General features: G+C 38.0%; 1 protein-coding gene across 8 annotated transcripts in view; it reads right to left on the reverse strand.

The window, feature by feature from the left end:
• Positions 1 to 18947, reverse strand: part of FMN1 (formin 1) — a 423460-nt gene that overhangs the window by 171966 nt on the left and 232547 nt on the right. The gene's annotated exons all lie outside the window — the stretch shown is intronic.

The raw sequence follows: 18947 nt of genomic DNA on the forward strand, positions 1-18947 counted from the left end.
GTGGTGAAGTGACTCTAAATAAACGTATTATTTTGTTACTGATCATTGGCACTTAGCACAGTGCCAATACATATACATATGTATGTTTCTAAAATCCCTGATTTCCAGAGGTTTTTCCCATGAGCCCCTTTCAGAATATCAATCTCCACGGAGTCCTTTACTAAAGCTATTGTACTCATTCAGTAAGTATTGGAAGTAACTTTCTCACAGAAAGCCAATCCCAAGTATACAGACAGCTATAGTGCTCTCCTAAAACCTCTAAGTAACAAAGTTTGCATGACCTTTGGACTTCCTGTCTTGTCTATATAATTTCTCATCTAATAATAAAAACTTCAACCCAGTCTCACACATGTATATCTTTGGTGGCTTAAATAGGGCTTTTTCTTTCCAACATGTTAGAGTGTTAGGCTTTTGGAAAGAACACATGCTAATAATTACGCCAAGCTGGTTAGAGATAATGGGCAACAGAAAAGTTATTATCTTCAATGTCATCATATGTCTTTGATATGATAATCATTGCATTCAAGATATCAGAAATGATGGATGGCCTTTGATTTAGAGGGTATCCATGATGCAAATTACCTGGCTCTTTCCCACTCCTGTGTAGAGGTGAAGAGCCAGCGAGAGTGAGCAGCCCTAGCTGCAGTGCCTCAAGCCACTGGAAGGCAAAATCTGAGACAGAACTCCAAGGGAAACACTTCTTCCTTTAAAGATACTTAGGGCACCTCACATTTTCCTTTTGCAGACAACTTCTCACATAGTCTTCATTTGCCGCCATTGCCATAATGTACACTACTTACAACCCAAGTCACTCCACTCTGTTAATTTTCTGGCTAACAGCTGCTGATATGTAAGTGCCATATTGCTTCTAACAGGTTCACTGAGTTCCTTCCATGAATATAAAATAAATATTCCACGAAATGTTGGTAAAAAGAGAAAGATGAAATATTACTGTATTTTAGTAGATATTTTAGAACTGCTGCAAGATTTCGTTAGGGTTTGCGGTGTTATGTCCCAGCACATTTCCCCCGTAATTAGTCTTATCCTCCTTCTTACTCTCATAGCACAGCTATCACGGGAAGCAAGTGTGTATCGTACACTATCATTCAGGCTTTCAGGTGAATGGCGTAACATAGTGACTCAAAAAACCTACCCACTGCCATCCATGAAGAGTGTCTACACCCATCTTGACTAGAACCATGAACATATGCACCCAGAGGTTCTCTTAGATCAACAAGGGTGTAACACACATGGCAGATGATTTGCCCAGAGATGCCTAGATGCCTGACTTCTAGTCCTGTGTCCTCTCCCTTGAAATAATTATTCCAGCAAAGATGTACATCCCTAATTAGTCATATTGCAACAAGGGAATAGCCTTTAAGATATGAGAATCAAATTAACTTGGAATTTGGGGTGGTAAAGGCCTTTCGACTTCCTCTTCTCCTAAAAAATTAGCCCAAAATTATGAGACCTAATGATTTGAAAAATAAAATCTATCTTCCATAAAACTAGGGGAGCCCTTTAAGTTTTAAAACAGAAAATGTGAAGTTGGAGGACTGGTAAATTCCTAGGTATAGCTGTGGGAGGCAGAATGCCAGACATACACGAATAAGAGGCATCCTGTGTTGGGGGAGACAGGAATGGTTAAGAAGCTAAATAGAAATGAATTGTTTCAAAGTCGGCATATGGAGCAACTAGGTGCATGATCTATAATTCCATCTACTACAATCAGGTACCATAGTTTCTTTTTATTACTGATTGGTAAGAATTCCACAAACATTTTGGATAACAATTCTTATTGAGCTATATGTATTACAAACGTCTTCAAGCATGTGGCCTATCTTTTTATACTCTTCAAGGTGTCTTGATGAGCAAGAGTTCATGTCAATGATTTTATTTTAATGTAGTCACATTTCATTATTTGTTTTGTGCTTTCCATGTCTTTTCCGTATGAGGCTTTGCAAAAGATAGGCTCCTATATTATTTTCAAAAATGATTAAATTTTTCCTTTCTCATTGTTACACCTGGCATTGTCTTTTATTCATGAAGTGAGGTAGGGATCCATTTTCCTTTTTTTGCCATATATATTCAATTTTTAAAATACTTTTATTCATAGTCAATTTTGCCCACTGATCTGGGATACCACATTTGTCATGTATTAGTTTCCGTATATGCATAGATTTGCTTCTGAGCTCTCAATTCTTTTCACTCATTATTTATTTATTTATTTTTTCCTGTGACAATTACTGCCATACTATAGCCACTCTACTAGCTCTTATTACCTTATTTTCCTTTATATGAGGTAGAATATCTCCCACTTAGTTTTCCTTTTTTGGAGTTGTTTTTTGAACATTTGTTCTTGCATGCAAATTTTTAGAATAAGCTTGTTAAATTCCGAATTCTTAGATTTTGATTGAAATGACTTTGAAACTAGAAATTTGGGAAAAATTAACATCTTTATAATATTGGCTTTCCCATTCATGAAGAGAATTATGTCTCTCTTTTTATTTAGGTCTACTTTAATGCTTTCAGTAAAGTTTAATAATTTTCTACACTGACTCGACTATATTTGCTTAGATTTATTCTTATTTTATGTCCTTCCAATGGTATTATTTTCCAACTTAATAGTGTATAAAAATGCAATTGATTATTGTGTATTGATCTCGTATCTACTAGGTTTACTCTATTCTCTCATTTTTTAAATTTGTCAATACAGATTTTCTATGCTGAAAAATCACAATTCATGGTTTCATTTCTTCCTTTCCAATATATTTTATTTGATTTCTTTGCCTTATTACACTTGCTTGGATTAAATAAAGGAGGTAGAAATGTGTATCATATTCCTATTTCATACTGATCTCAAAAAGAAAGCTTTCAAATTTTCACCAAATATGCCTTTGTCACATGCCTGCTTCGTGGACACTCTTTTTGAGGCTAAAGCTATTCCCTTACAATCCTAGTTACAAAATTTCATTATAAATCATAACCATATTTAATCAAATATTTTTCCATCATCTTTTAATTATATAGTTCCCCCTTTAATCTATTAACATTTTAATTATTTATAAAAAGCATTTACTAATTTTGAATCAAATTTGCCAGTCTGGAATAAATCAGTTATCGTCAAACATTTTTTATATATTTCTGGATTTCATTTGCTAATATTCTGGTTAAGATCTTCATATCTATATGTATGAGAGAAATTGTCCTGTAGTTTCTTTTACTTCCTGCCCTTGTCTGGTTGTGCTATCAAGATTATATATACTAGTCTTGAGTTTAATATTATTTTCTATTCTCTAATATTTTGTGTAAGAAAGACATGCTTAGTGTAATAAAATAAGCTGGACCTCACATTTTGTGTGACGAATTTAAACTACTAATTTAATTAACCTTAATATTTATGGAACCATTCAGGTGTTCTACTTCTTGACTGTTGTGATCATTCACATTCTTCTAGAAAAGTATTTCATATTATTTTCATTTATTGGCAAAAATTTGTTCATGGTATTGTATTATACATTTCTATTGCATCTGTAGCTACATTCACTTTTACTTTCTTAATATTACCTATGCTTGTTTTGCTCAATCTTGCAAAAAGTTTTTGAATGTTATTCTTTTTTTTCAAAGAAGAAACTTTTGTCTTTGATGTTCTCTATTAACTTAAAAAATTCCATTCTCATCTTTTAAAATGTATTAGGTTAAACCACAGAAAACTGCAAATATGTGACATATTTAACCTGTAAAAATGGCTTTTTCCTGCTGTTCAACCTAATATTTCCTTTTAATTTCTTTGATTTATTTGTATTTTTCTAGTTATTGATGTAAGGCACTTAATTGATTTTTGATCTATCTTTTGCTTTTCTAATATAAATACTCATGACTATACATTTCAGCTACATCCTATGAGTCTTGTTATCAGTATTTTTGTTTTTTGCTGTTAAGTGTATTTTTCTAGTTATTGATGTAAGGCACTTAATTGATTTTTGATCTATCTTTTGCTTTTCTAATATAAATACTCATGACTATACATTTCAGCTACATCCTATGAGTCTTGTTATCAGTATTTTTGTTTTTTGCTGTTAAGTGTTTTTAAAATTCCATTATAATTACTTTCTTAACTCAATTTATTTACGGGTGTGATCATATATTTTTAAAAATAAGGAAGTTTTTCCCATTTTAAAATTCATATGGAACCAAAAAAGAGCCCGAATAGCCAAGGCAACCCTAAGCAAAAAGAACAAAGCTGGAGGCATCCCACTACCTGAATTCAAACTATACTACAGGGCTACAGTAACCAAAAGAGCATGGTACTAATACAAGAACAAACACATAGACCAAGTGAACAGAACAGAGAACCTATTCACTGCCACCAATAAGACGGCACACCTACAACTATCTGACCTTTGACAAACTTGACAAAAACAAGCAATAGAGAAAGGATTCCCTATTCAATAAATGGTTCTAGGATAACTGGCTAGCCATATGGAGAAGACTGAAAGTGACCCCTTTTTCCTTACACCATATACAAAAATGAATTCAAGATGGATTAAACATTTAAATGTAAAACCCAAAACTATAAAAACTCTAGAAGACAACCTAGGCAATACCATTCAGGACACAGGCACAGGCAAATATTTCATGATGAAGATGCCAAAAGCAATTACAACAAAAGCAAAAATTAACAAATGGGATGTAATTAAACTAAAGAGCTCCTACACAGGAAAAGAAACTATCAACAGAGTGAACAGACAACCTACAGAATGGGAGAAAAACTTTGCAAACTATGCATTTGACAAAGGTTGAATATCTAGCATCTATAAGGAACTGAAACAAATGTAGAAGAAAAAAACAACCCCATTAAAAAGTTGGCAAAGGACATGAACAGACACTTTTCAAAAAAAGACATGCATGAGGCCAAAAAGCATATATGATATATATTTTAAAAAGCTCAACTTCACTGGCCATTAGAGAAAAATGCAAATCAAAACCACAATGAGATACCATCTTACACCAGTCAGAATGGCTATTATTAAAAAGTCAAAAAATAACATGCTGGCAAAGCTGTGTAGAAAAAGGAATGCTTTTACATTGTTGGTGGGAGAGTAAATTAGTTCAACTATTGTGAAAGACAATGTGGCGATTCCTCAAAGACCTACAGACAGAACTGCCATTAGACCCAGCAATCCTGTTACTGGGTATACACCCAAAGGAATATAAGTCATTCTGTTATAAAGACATATGTACATGTATGTTCATTAAAACACCATTCACAATAGCAAAGATGTGGAATCAACCTATAGATGCCCATCAATGACAGACTGGATTTAAAAAAAATGTGGTACATATACACTATGGAATGCCATGCAGCCATAAAAGAAAATGAGATCATGTCCTTTGCAGGCACATGGATGGAGCTGGGGGCCATACTCCTTAGTAAACTAACATAGGAACAGAAAACCACATACTGCATTTTTTCACTTGTAAGTGGGAGCTAAATGATGAGAACACATGGACGCATAGAGGAGAGCAACATACACTGGGGCCTATTAGAAGGTGGAGGGTGGGAGGAGGTTGAGTATCAGGAAAAATGACCAATGGGTACTAGGCTTAATACTTGGGTGACGAAATAATCTCTACAACAAATCCCATGACACAACTTTACCTATGTAAAAACCTGCATGTGTACCCCTGGAATTAAAAGTTTAAAAAATGCAGTTTTCAATACTGTTAGTTATCTTTTTGTTATTGACACGATTCCTAACTTAATTTCATTTTGATCAGCAGATGTGATCTGTATGAAAAATTCCTTGAAATTTTATTGAGATTTGGAGAACTTTTGCTTTTTTTTTGAAGTCTTAATATTGCTTGACTTTTGAAATTCTATTCATGCATTATGTTGATAAAATTTAATCAAGTACTGTATGAAAGTTAATGCAGTCTATTTGTTAATAAAGAAACCAACCTAAAATAACATCATATTTTAAGAGCCTCACATTCCCAAAATCGGTCATTCTATGTATGTTTATTTATTTATAGACTATCATGCTCTCCAAAGATTTAAAAAGGTGATATTATGTTACCTGCCAATAGCTGGCATTCTTAAAATTGTATCACAAACACAGGTTACCATGAAAGCCAAATACAAATAGAACTAGAAAATGGAGATACATTTTATAAACTTTTCGTTGTATTGGGTGGTTTTTTCTTGGTACACACTGAAGGAATTCACCTCTGAGAATCTGGCTAAAATTCATTTGCTTTAACTGCATAGCTGTGCCCCAGTGGGACACACACACACACACATCCAAGCACACACAAATAGGGGAAATGGATTGTAACTAGCAGCCCCTGGGGTCCAGGAACCATAAGTGAATGAGAGATGAGGCTTCTGGTTAAAATCCAACCTCTTGCTTTCCTTTGGGATGACACTGGAGGATGCTTCATTATTCTTATTCCCACTTCTGATGGTGGCAATGATGGTGGTAGTAGCATAGTGAAAGCACCACTGATGTGCCAAGCCCCAGGCCAAACATTTCACATACTATATTTTAATTTTCACAACCATCTTTGAAGTAGACATTAATATTACTCTTTCTTTACAGATGAGAACACTGTACAAAGGGGCCTTAGAAAGATGAAGGGACTTGCCCCATGAATGATGACTCAGCCAGGCCTGTGGGGTTCCAGAAGCCCCTGCTGCCCTACCACACTACCACCTTCCATACTTAGTCTAGTGGTGACTCTCACCACACTGGGCATGCTAGAGAAGGCAGCTGGTCAGAAACTGGAGCTCAGCCCTCTGCTACAGCCTTGCCACTGGCTTCCTGTGGCTCTGAGGCAAACGCCCAGATCTCAGCTTGATCTTGAATTCATAGGTATGAACTCTCTGTGCAGATCTGTGAGTTCTACCTCCTTTTCCATGCACCTTCAGCCTCAGAGGCTCATCCTTTCCTGCAGTGGCAACTGAATGGCTGGGTTTTATAGGGCTAAGTTTTTCAGATACCTCCACACCCCAAGAGTATATGTATACACAACAAAAACATCATCATGGCTCAGTCTCTCCAATGTCTTACTAAAGCATTCTAAACATAGTATGCTTTAGGCGTTTTACTGCTACATTCTGAATCACATTCTTCTCCACGCAACCATCCCAATGTCTCATTTTTTCCATTAGTAAGATGATTATATACAGAGTGATCTATTTATAATGAGCCCCAGCTCAAGCAGTATAGCTTTCAGTTGGCCTCATTTTATATAAATCTTTCTTTGTTAATTAATGTGTCTTATCCCAGTGTTGCAAGGAACATTTATGTTCCTGAATTGGACAGGAAGGAAGCAAACCACACCCAAGGTGAAGGCTCCAAAATCTTTAGAGTTAATATGAATGTAATAACCGTTTGAAAACAAAGTTTAAAGCTGGTTTTTGTGCATATTTTAAACTAAGGAAGTTGTACAAGAGAGTCCACAAGAGAGTAAAAAGTGATGTGATAATTAGGCCATGAATTAACCTCCTGGTACTTGCAGCTCTGTACTATTTTTGAAGACCTCCTTCTCACCTCCTAAGATATTTTGGACATGCAAAATGCCTAATGCGACTAATAAGGCACCTAGCATGAAAGTTAATGAAAATGAAAACACGAAAACTCAGGTTATTTAGTAACAAGGGCCTGGAGCCAGATCCCAATTAAACTACTCTTGTGGCGAAGGGAGGGATCAAAATGCCCAAGAGGTTCCATCTGGCTGCTTCTGTGGGTCAATGTAGAGCCTCACGTCCGTGTCAAATTAGCTTTTCCACCCTCTTCTTTCCCTTGCAGTGACAAGCTAAAGGCAGTCCTCCCCACACCGTACTGGGGAACTCCCAGGCTCTCCCACTCACATGTAAGGGGCTTGGCGGCTAAGAAATCCAGCTGGAAGCGAGCGAGCATGATTTGATTCACCCGCTCTTCACAGTCCAATCCCTTTTGTCATTCACTCCACTGGAGGGGCCCCCTAAACCTCCAATCCCATTTGTACCCCACCTAGGAGATCTGATAATGGTCCTGGCAGAGCTGTGGCTTTTCGTAACTTCTGGCAGGGGCCTCGCTGACCCATAACATGACAACACACATGATTTCTTCTCATACTGTCTTTGTAAATTGACCATGGCTAACCTTGCTGCCCTAATCAGATCAATCAGAATAACATTTTTTTAGCTGCTGAACACAGGAAGCCTCCTGGGCTGAGGCGTAACTCAGAGTCAGGCTGGGATACAGAAAGCAGATTTTTGAATTTCCAGTGGTCTCAGGTTTCCTTTGCTTTTATCACAGTTGGTGAGCTTTGTAAGGTCCGTGTTTACAGCCATGCAAATTAGCCTCAGCTGGAGGGAAATCAGGTCAGGTCTAAATTAAATGAAGCTCTGGGTCAAAAGTATTTTATCAAAAATTGGAAGTGTGGCCATAGCACTGGGGTCCAGCCAGACTATCCTAGGAAGTAAGTGGACAGTTTTGTCTAGTGTAACCTGAGCTCCAGGCCTCTGGACCGTGGAAACTCTGCTAGGAGATGGAGGGAAAAATGGTGGAGGGCCACCCCAGCACAACGGGGGCTGGCCAGTTCCACCACTGGCTGCTGCCGCCAAATGCATTTCTGTTATGTAAGGACAACTGCAAAGAGAGAATACTGTATACTGGAAGGTGGGAACATTGTGGTTTGAGTCTGGTTTGCAGTATATCCCATGCCACTCATTGACTAGGCAAAAATCTAAATTCACTGTTTCAATCTTACACACACTCAGTTTAAAAATGTATGTGGGAACCTATCCACATTCAGCTAAGTTCTGAGATTTTGCATCTGGAAAGCATATTTGCAAATTTTCACTCCAGATGCCATGTTAGGTATAGAAGTTAAGGTCAGAGGGGTTACATGACTGGACATACAACAACTACAACAACTAATAGTTACCTTCAAGACAAGATCTCTGGCTGCTTATTTCCACTGCAGTTTTCTCTATCATATTTCCAGTACTTCAATACCCCCACTACATAAAAAACTTGGTTTGTTTAAAAATAACTCTCCAATATATATACCTTACATTTGGGGGATTATTAATATCAGAACAATTATTTCCTGAACCCCCATGTACCCATGGCTCATACAATATGCTACTGATGGTTTGAGACAGCTCTATCCATCTGATTAGGCCTGGATCTGAGCGCTAAGATATTGCTCAATGTGTGATACCCTCATCTATCTGCCTTCTAAAAATAAAATGAAAGTTGGCAGATCTTGAGTGTCTTCATCTGCAAAGAAGTAATGACCAGATCCTTGGAATTCATATAATTAAAGTTTATCATTTGACAGATGAGAAACCTGAGATTGGAGAATTTAAAGGACTTTTTTGGGATTCGATATTTGGTTAGGGTCAGAGTCAGAATTAGAAATTATGTTTACTGACACCAAAGCTGGCACTTTTTCACTATACAATGACCAAAAAATAAAATTCAGGCTTGGCCAAGTGAATTTAAAGTCAGAACTTGCAGTTAAATGCAGACGAATGCCCATTTATCAAGTAATTAACCACACAAGGCTGGGCGCGGTGGCTCACGCCTGTAATCCCAGCACTTTGGGAGGTCAAGGTGGGCAGATCACTTAAGGTCAGGAGTTGGAGAGGAGCCTGGCCAACATGGTGAAACCCCATCTCTACTAAAAATACAAAAATTAGCCAGGCATGGTAGCATGTGCCTGTAGTCCCAGCTACTCTGGAGACTGAGGCATGAGAATTGCTTGATGAACCTGAGAGGTGAAGGTTGCAGTGACTAGGCGACAGAGTGAGACTTTTTGTCTCAAAACAAACAAAAAAATAAGCTGTGGGGTTGTTGCTGGAAACATTCCTTTGCTCTTTAGAACTATGTGGTACTACGCAAGTTGCCCAACCCCTCTAAACTCCAGTTTTCTCATGTATAAAACAGGAACAATAATAGGAACCATCTCACTGGGTTTTTGAAGATCAAATTAGTTAATATATGACAGGCACTTAACCAAAATTCCTCATTTAGCAGTGGCACTACTAGTGATATCTTTATTTTTTAATCTCCACTTGAATGACATCAGATAAATCCAAGGTCATTGAGACTTCTCTGTTCATATTAAGCATGTGCCTGTGAGGGCATGCGCAGGGGCTGTTCTGACTATCACGTACATGGGAGATGTGTGTATTTTGCAAAGCACTTACAAGTTCAGCTTCAAAAGCATCCATGTGACCTGGACTTGCAACCGAAGTATACATATATGACCTTTCCCTACTCTTGTTACATCTTCACATACTTCTAAACTTGGAAGTGAAGGCCAGAGGACTCACTATCACCATCAAGGTCCCAAGCACACGCGCTCAGCCTCATCCTGTTGTCTACCTCCAACCCCATAACAGAATCTCAGAAAATGGCCTGGATTGAGGATAAATGAATGAGACTCAGGAAAATATAGGCGAGACTTCAAAACTTTCCTTAACGAGAAGATAAATATTTTTTAAAGCACAAATATTTAGAATGGTTCTCTCATAGCATATCCTGTACTTTTTTGTGTTTTCCAAACAGATAACCCCAAATCTATATTCAAATAAACTTCTGCTTTTCACTCTCTTCCGATATGGAAGATATTAAAGATGTGTGCGTGTGTGTGTGTGTGTGTCGTGAGAAAGGAATTCCAGAATCAGTCCCAAAGAGGCTAACTCTAATATTCCATATATTTTTATACTGCAATCATTCATTCTAAGCACTGGAACCATGGCTACTAATGATTTTTATTCTGCTAATACCTTCAAGTCTTTCTAATATGCAATTGACTCCCAATACTCTGTGTGGGTAATTTGCTGTGAAATTTGGCCTCATGGTCCACAACAGAGATATAAGAAGACTAAAGAGAGAGCTGGGGGCAGTTACTCTCTTCCAGGTTCCTGTTCTCGGGGTTCTAGGATCCATGCGACTTTTATCTTTGTATCTCAGCATTCTAAGGTGCCCTCTTGTGGTGTGGGGTAGGAAAAGAGCATCCTACATGCAGCTGGCTGGAGACACAAATCCAGATCAAGTTACTGTTTAACAGCCAACAAGAGAAACATGGTTGAACTCCAAGAATAATACTCAGATGCAACATTCTGAAAGAATCATTGATATTCATATTTGACAAGTCCTAACCACCCCTTTTTTTAAAAAAAAATAAGCAAATAAAATAAACGTACAACTTTTGGGGCTGTCTCATTTCCAAATAAAATTTACAAGGTGGAATTTTTGTAAACTGGTGCCTGTCATGGAGCTCCTGTTTCCTTTCAGTAAATGTGGCCAGTCAGGAGTCCTTAAACTGAAGAACAGGAAAGGCCTGATCATTCCAGATATCACTCAAGAAATCGGGACAGAGCGCTAGTTTAGGCCCCCAGGTCATATATTAGTACAATCAACACATGGGCAAGTTATTTCACTCACTTCTATAGATGATAATCCCTAACCCCATTGCTCAGTTGTCCACACGTGAAAAACGTAAAGGGGTAGAAAAACTTATCACCACCCCCATATAAAAAAACTAACGCATATACCTTACACCAAGGGAGCCCAGAGAAATTATCTTTGTACACCAAACCTGAAATAATATAAACTTGGAAAGCAACAGGTTATGAAAACCCTATAAATTTATGTTCAGGCTTCCAAACAATGTTCTTCTTCCACCCTTCTCCCCTCCCCAATAAACTGAGACACAAAGTCTGGGATTTGAGAATTACAGCTATGATCCTTGCCAAAGTGACCAAATTACAATCAATGCTGAAGGCTTTTGGCACCACAAAGTTTCAACAGACTAGTGTCTGCTGAACCATCACAACCCCCTTCCCCCAAAGTGTTTGGGGAATAGCCATCATCTCATTAATTCTTAAGAAACATCTATTAAAAAGACAGAGACAGAGAGGGAGAGGGGGAGAGAGGAATGCTTTTACATATCTTACAGAAGAGGAAACAAACAGAGATGATTTATAATTTAGTCAGATCATGGCATCTCAAAAAAGGAGGAATATTGGCAGATCATGCTGATTTTCAGAATGTCGTTGGGCAAGTTTAAAACACAATTGGAAAGTTTATCAGAGCAGTTTTTTTTTTTGTTTTTTGTTTTTTGTTTTTTTTTTTACAGGAACCAGGAGAAAGAATCACAGACAATGAAGGTGGATTTCTGGCTCCTTGTCAAGGTGCTGACCTACCTTGCTCAGGAACAAATGTCACTTAGAGACAGCGTAAATATGACATATTGACAGGGGAAACTCTTTATCTTTCAGTGAAAAGAGACTATACAAACACGACATGAACTACTAGATGTCCGAATGTATCACTAATGGAAGTTGTGGGATACTTCCATGAATATCAACAAACAAGAATAACCTAGAGATTCTCATTTGCAAATAGTTTTAGGAATTGACACATTAATGCTTTAAGACCTTAAAAACCTTGGGAATCAAAGATGTTTAAGAATTTCTTTCCAAAGCTTTCACATTAGTTCATAAACTAAGAGATTAATGCAAAGAATACCTACCGTACTCTTATAATTTCATATTATCCTTATAATAACCATATTAAGGGGCTGTTATTCCCAATTTTGTAGAGAAGAAATCAGTGTGAGAAGGTTAAATGACTTTTTCTGAATGTTATGAAAGAAAAAAATAAGAGATAGTAGCAAGTGGTGGTGGTTCCATTGAGAGCTGGTATCTTGAGCTCTGGTTCTTAATTTGGTTACTGCCATGTTTGTCGTGGCAGAGTGGTCTAGTATCACAAATGAGAATGGCACCTACCTAAGTATGCAATAGAAATTTGTAATAATTAGTAATAAATTTATTTTATTATAGCTAATATTTTAAATGGAATTGATAAGGTCAAAGAAAAACACCAGCTCCAAATCTATATATGCCTTTTGCTGGAGTTACATAGAAAGCACATCTTTTTACTCAAAGATTTGGCCTCCTATCGGAAGACTCTGAAGAAAACCATGGATAATTACACAATGTAGGAAATACTTTGGATATGCAGAAGTGTGGCTGTATTTTGTTGATGTTTTCAATAATGGCTACTCTCATTCATAAACTTCAAATAAATCACCCCAATAAAAGTTGATACTATCACCAAGGTGGCAAGTTACCATTTAAATAAAGGGGAAATGCAGACACACGCTGATGAACTAGTGTTCATCATCATCAATGTCTTCCCAGTTAAAAGTGTACAAACCCCTACAAGTCACTTTATCTTTCTCGGTCTTAGTTTCTTATGTGCCATATGAGAGAACTAAGATGATGGGTAAGATTTCTTCTAATTCCTAGACTACATGATATTACAGAACAGGATCCCTGCCTAGTTTGAGAAGATATACATACATACATACATACATACATACATACATACATACATACATATATGCTTACTTTAAACAACTGCCAGTGATATGAAATTTAAATACTATTTTAGTAGTTGAAGCTAGAAATTAGTATCTGAGTTCCACAGACTCTTGATCATTCTGTCCATTACTTCTGAAATACAAATGTGAAATGTGCTGAGGGATGAAGACCAGCTCTATTTAAGGGATATTCATGGCCGGGTGCAGTGGCTCACGCCTGTAATCCCAGCACTTTCGGAGGCCAAGGCAGGTGGATCACCTGAGGTCAGGAGTTTGAGACTGGCCTGGACAATGTGGTGAAAGCCCATCTCTACTAAAAATATAAAAATTAGCTGGGCGTGATGGTGGGTGCCTGTAATCGTAGCTACTTGGGAGGCTGAGGCAGGACAATCGGCTTGAACCTGGGTGGTGGGGGTTGCAGTGAGCCGAGATCGCACCATTGCACTCCAGCCTGGGCGACAACAGTGAAACTCTGTCTCCAAAAAAAAAAAAAAAAAAAAGACATTCATATTCACGTTTCAATGCTGGCTGAAGCCCTATAGCCAAGATTCAGAATCCTGGATTTTGAAATCCAGTAATGTACCCAGCACTTTCTCTTGTTCAGTCATTATAAAAAGATCTATTTGGCAAGTATCCTCCCTGGTCTTCTCATATGGGAACCATTCCATGATCCAGCTGAAGGAGTTGGCCTTCAATGCTGAAACTCCTCAGCTGCTCACCACCTCTAAAACCACTTTCATTTTCAAGAGGAAAGAAAACAAACATCTGACTCTCAGAAGAGACCAAGAGATCCATCTTGATGTTGGAAATCTGGCCACAGGCATGGAGGAAAGATTATAGGAGGCAGGTTTGGAGTTCTCTGGCATCAATTCAGCTTGCTATTTTCTTTAAAACTTAAAACCTCAGCTCTAAGGTAGGACACAAAGCTCACTGAAAACTCTAAGCTGCATATTACCACAAAGCCCAGTAGACCCAATTTTTTGCCTCCACTTACAGAGAAAAGCAAGCACTACACAAGTGCATGGATTCCATGGGGCAATGGCAACCACCCTGTTCAGAAAACTTAGAGTTTAAATGAAGTGTTATTTTCCCCCTCAGACAGAGAAACAAAATAAATGTATCAAGTACTAACTGCCTTAGTTAAAATCCTTTGTTGAACAGGCAAACTATTATAAGAAAAGAAATAATAAATGACCAAATGCTTTGATGTTTTAAAAACAAATATTCATTCACCAAAACAGAAGTGAATAGTTCTATGAGTAAACAACATGTTTTCAAGCATCTGGAGAGAAACAAAAAGAGTAATAGCAATCTAAGAAGCAATAAAGAACAAAAGTAAATTTAATACGATCCTGCATAAGAAAGCATTCAGAGGAGATTCTGGTTAGTTCAGGCAAGCCTTCCTGAAAGAGGCAAACTGAAGTTGGCTTTGGAATATAGAGATTTTCCTTTTGCCATTCAGGTAGAAACAAGTCTTCTGTTTCTATAGACGGCATTTAAAAAGCCAGCCTGGCTACAAAGCAGGCTTACCTCCATCTCATATGAATCTAACTGCATGGGAATACATTCTATGTAAATCAGCTGACCTTTTTTTGCCCGGATTTGTCTGGAACTTACTATTTGTATTAATCCATTTTCAAACTGCTATAAAGATACTACCAACATGGCAGCAGGAGAGAGAGGGTGGGGTGGGAGCGGCACCAGATACTTATGGAACAACCAAATCTCGTGATAACTCATTCACTATCAGGAGAACAGAAAGGGAAATCCACCCCCATGATTTAATCGCCTCCCACCAGGTCCCTCCTAGACACGTGGGTACAATTTAACATGAGATTTGGGTGGGGTCACAGAGCCAATTTATTAGAAAAATTCAAATTGTTCCATGCAATATATAGCCTTTTAAAATTTTCCTTTAATACTTCTTTGGATATTTTTCTCAACACAACACAATTACAGTGACCTTGAGAAACATTTTGATCATGATTTTTATCCGTAATTGAAGTCAGTGGGAAAATCTGATTTGATTAACAGAAAACTGAATTCAGATATTTTCCTTTTTTCCCCTGTAATTTGCAGCTAATTTCATAATCATTACATTACTTGAGAAATGAACTGATGATGAACCCCATGATGTAATTTAACAAGGAAAGGTAGCCTGGCACGGTGGCTCATGCCTGGAATCCCAGCACTTTGGGAAGGTGAGGTGGGCGGATCACCTGAGGTCAGAAGTTCGAGACCAACCTGGCCAACTTGGTGAAAACCTGTCTCTACTAAAAACACAAAATTAGCCGGGCATGGTGGTGCATGCCTGTAATCCTAGCTACTTGGGAGGCTGAAGCAGGAGAATTGCTTGAACCCCAGAGGCAGAGGTTGCAGTGAGCCGAGATCACACCACTGCACTCCCGCCTAGATGACAAGAGTGAGACTCCGTCTCCAAAAAAAAAAAAAAAAAAAAAAAAAGGGCAGGGTTGATGGTATCATTCAATATTATATACTTTTCAAAACACTGCCTCAAACCTGCTTAGATGTGAATTTCACAACATACTGGTGGGTCAGGTAGATTCAGATATTGTTCCATCTTTTTTTTTTTTTTTTTTTTTTTAGACGGAGTTTTGCTCTTGTTGCCCAGGCTGGGGTGCAATTCGGCAATCTCAGCTCACTGCAACCTCTGCCTCCTGGGTTAAAGCGATTCTCCTGCCTCAGCCTCCCGAGTAGCTGAGATTACAGGCGCCCGCCACCACACCTGGCTAATATTTGTGTTTTTAGTAGAGACAGGGTTTCCCCAAATTGGCCAGGCTGGTGTCGAACTCCTGACCTCAGCTGATTCACCCACCTCAGCCTCCCAAAGTGCTAGGATTATAGGCATGAGCCACCGTACCTGGCCTGTAATCCTTTTTTATAGAGAAGGGAAAATACGACAAGGAAGACAACCAGCCCAAGCTCACATAGCAAGTCAATAGCAACACAGAGTACTATACTTTTTCCTCAACACCATTTCTGCTACAATTAAAAATAAGAAAAACTAACCAACCAAACAAAAACCCACTAAAACAGGGAAATGGTAGCCGTGGTAGTAACAGCAGCAAAAACAAGAGCAGCTATCATATGTTGAGCACTGACAGTGAGCCAGGCACTATGCTGAGCCTGATACATGGATTACCTCATTGAATAATTACTTAGAGAACATTATGAGCGGACATCATCTCAGGCTATAGTGCAGGGACCCAAACACAGAGAGTGAAAGGACCTAGTACCGTTGCCTCAGATCTCACAGTCAATGTGCGGCAGAGGTGTGATTCATCCTCATGATTGTCTCTGACTGCCTGACAGTCCTAAACTCATTCTCTTACAGAAAGCTGGTGCCTCTCAGTTTTTGAGTCCTTGAGTTACTACTCAGAAGCCACCGTCATAATGAGGTCTACCCTGAACACTCCATTTAAAATTGCAGACCTCACCCCCACCCTACTAAAGTCGACCCTCCTTCCCCTGCACTACTATGTGATTGACAGGGTTTATGTTTAGTGTTTGTTAATATAAGCTCCACAGTCAAGGATTTATTATTATTATTATTTTACTTTTATTTTTTGCCCTCAACACATCCCAACGCTTAAGACAGTGCTGTCCAACAGAGCTTTTTATACAATGGAAATGTTTTACATCTGTGCTATCCAATACAGCAGCCACTAGGCATAAGAACAAAATTGGAAAGTCGAAAACTGGCTAGCCATATGTAGAAAGCTGAAAATGGATCCCTTCCTTACACCTTATACAAAGATCAATTCAAGATGGATTAAAGACTTAAACGTTAGACCTAAAACCATAAAAACCCTAGAAGAAAACCTAGGCATTACCATTCAGGACATAGGCATGGGCAAGGACTTCATGTCTAAAACACCAAAAGCAATGGCAACAAAAGACAAAATCGACAAATGGGATCTCATTAAACTAAAGAGCTTCTGCACAGCAAAAGAAACTACCATCAGAGTGAACAGGCAACCTACAGAATGGGAGAAAATTTTCGCAACCTACTCATCTGACAAAGGGCTAATATCCAGAATCCACAATGAACTCAAACAAATTTACAAGAAAAAAACAAACAACCCCATCAGAAAGCGGGTGAAGGATATGAACAGACACTTCTCAAAAGAAGACATTTATGCAGCCAAAAAACACATGAAAAAATGCTCACCATCACTGGCCATCAGAGAAATGCAAATCAAAATCACAATGAGATACCATCTCACAGCAGTTAGAATGGCAATCATTAAAAAGTCAGGAAACAACAGGTGCTGGAGAGCATGTGGAGAAATAGGAACACTTTTACACTGTTGGTGGGACTGTAAACTAGTTCAACCATTGTGGAAGTCAGTATGGCGATTCCTCAGGGATCTAGAACTAGAAATACCATTTGACCCAGCCATCTCATTACTGGGTATATACCCAAAGGACTATAAATCATGCTGCTATAAAGACACATGCACACGTATGTTTATTGTGGCATTATTCACAATAGCAAAGACTTGGAACCAACCCAAATGTCCAACAATGATAGACTGGATTAAGAAAATGTGGCACATATACACCATGGAATACTATGCAGCCATAAGAAATGATGAGTTCACGTCCTTTGTAGGGACATGGATGAAACTGGAAATCATCATTCTCAGTAAACTATCGCAAGAACAAAAAACCAAACCACGGCATATTCTCACTCATAGGTGGATATTGAACAACGAGAACACATGGACACAGGAAAGGGAACATCACACTCTGGGGACTGTTGTGGGGTGGGGGGAGGGGGGAGGGATATCATTGGGAGATATACCTAATGCTAGATGACGAGTTAGTGGGTGCAGCGCACCAGCATGGCACATGTATACATATGTAACTAACCTACACATTGTGCACATGTACCCTAAAACTTAAAGTATAATAATAAAGAAAGAAAGAAAGAAAAAAAGAAAGTGGTTAGTCCAATTAAAGAACTAAATTATTTTATTTAATTTCATTATTTAGTAGCCACGTTACCATACTGGACAGTGCAGGCCTGGAACAAATGCCTAGCACAGTAAACCCCTAGGAAATACTTGTTATATGAATGAATTTATAAATAAAACCTATTTTCCATATAACCTGTAGACTACTTTCACTAACTACAAATTAAATTTTATTTTTATTTCAACAGAATTAATGGCTGAAAAAGCCCAGATTACATTTTGAAAATTCAGAAGATATGGCCAAAATAGCAAGCACAGATTTCATGAACTATTGGCTCCCTTTGCCATCTGCCACTCAAAACCTTCTGAAACATTTCATGAAACCAGGGAAAGCACCAACAGCATGTAATGAATTCCCATGAATCACACACACTCACACACACACACACACACACACACAGAATATGTAATAAATGCCTATGATACACATATATATGTATATGATACATATACACATATATGTATACGTATGTGTGTGTGTATATACTAGATATATATATATATACACACACACACATATATACCATTTCCCTGTATAATATATAATTACAGCTT

This window comes from Gorilla gorilla, chromosome 16, assembly GCF_029281585.2.
Source record: "Gorilla gorilla gorilla isolate KB3781 chromosome 16, NHGRI_mGorGor1-v2.1_pri, whole genome shotgun sequence".
Lineage (NCBI taxonomy): Eukaryota > Metazoa > Chordata > Mammalia > Primates > Hominidae > Gorilla > Gorilla gorilla.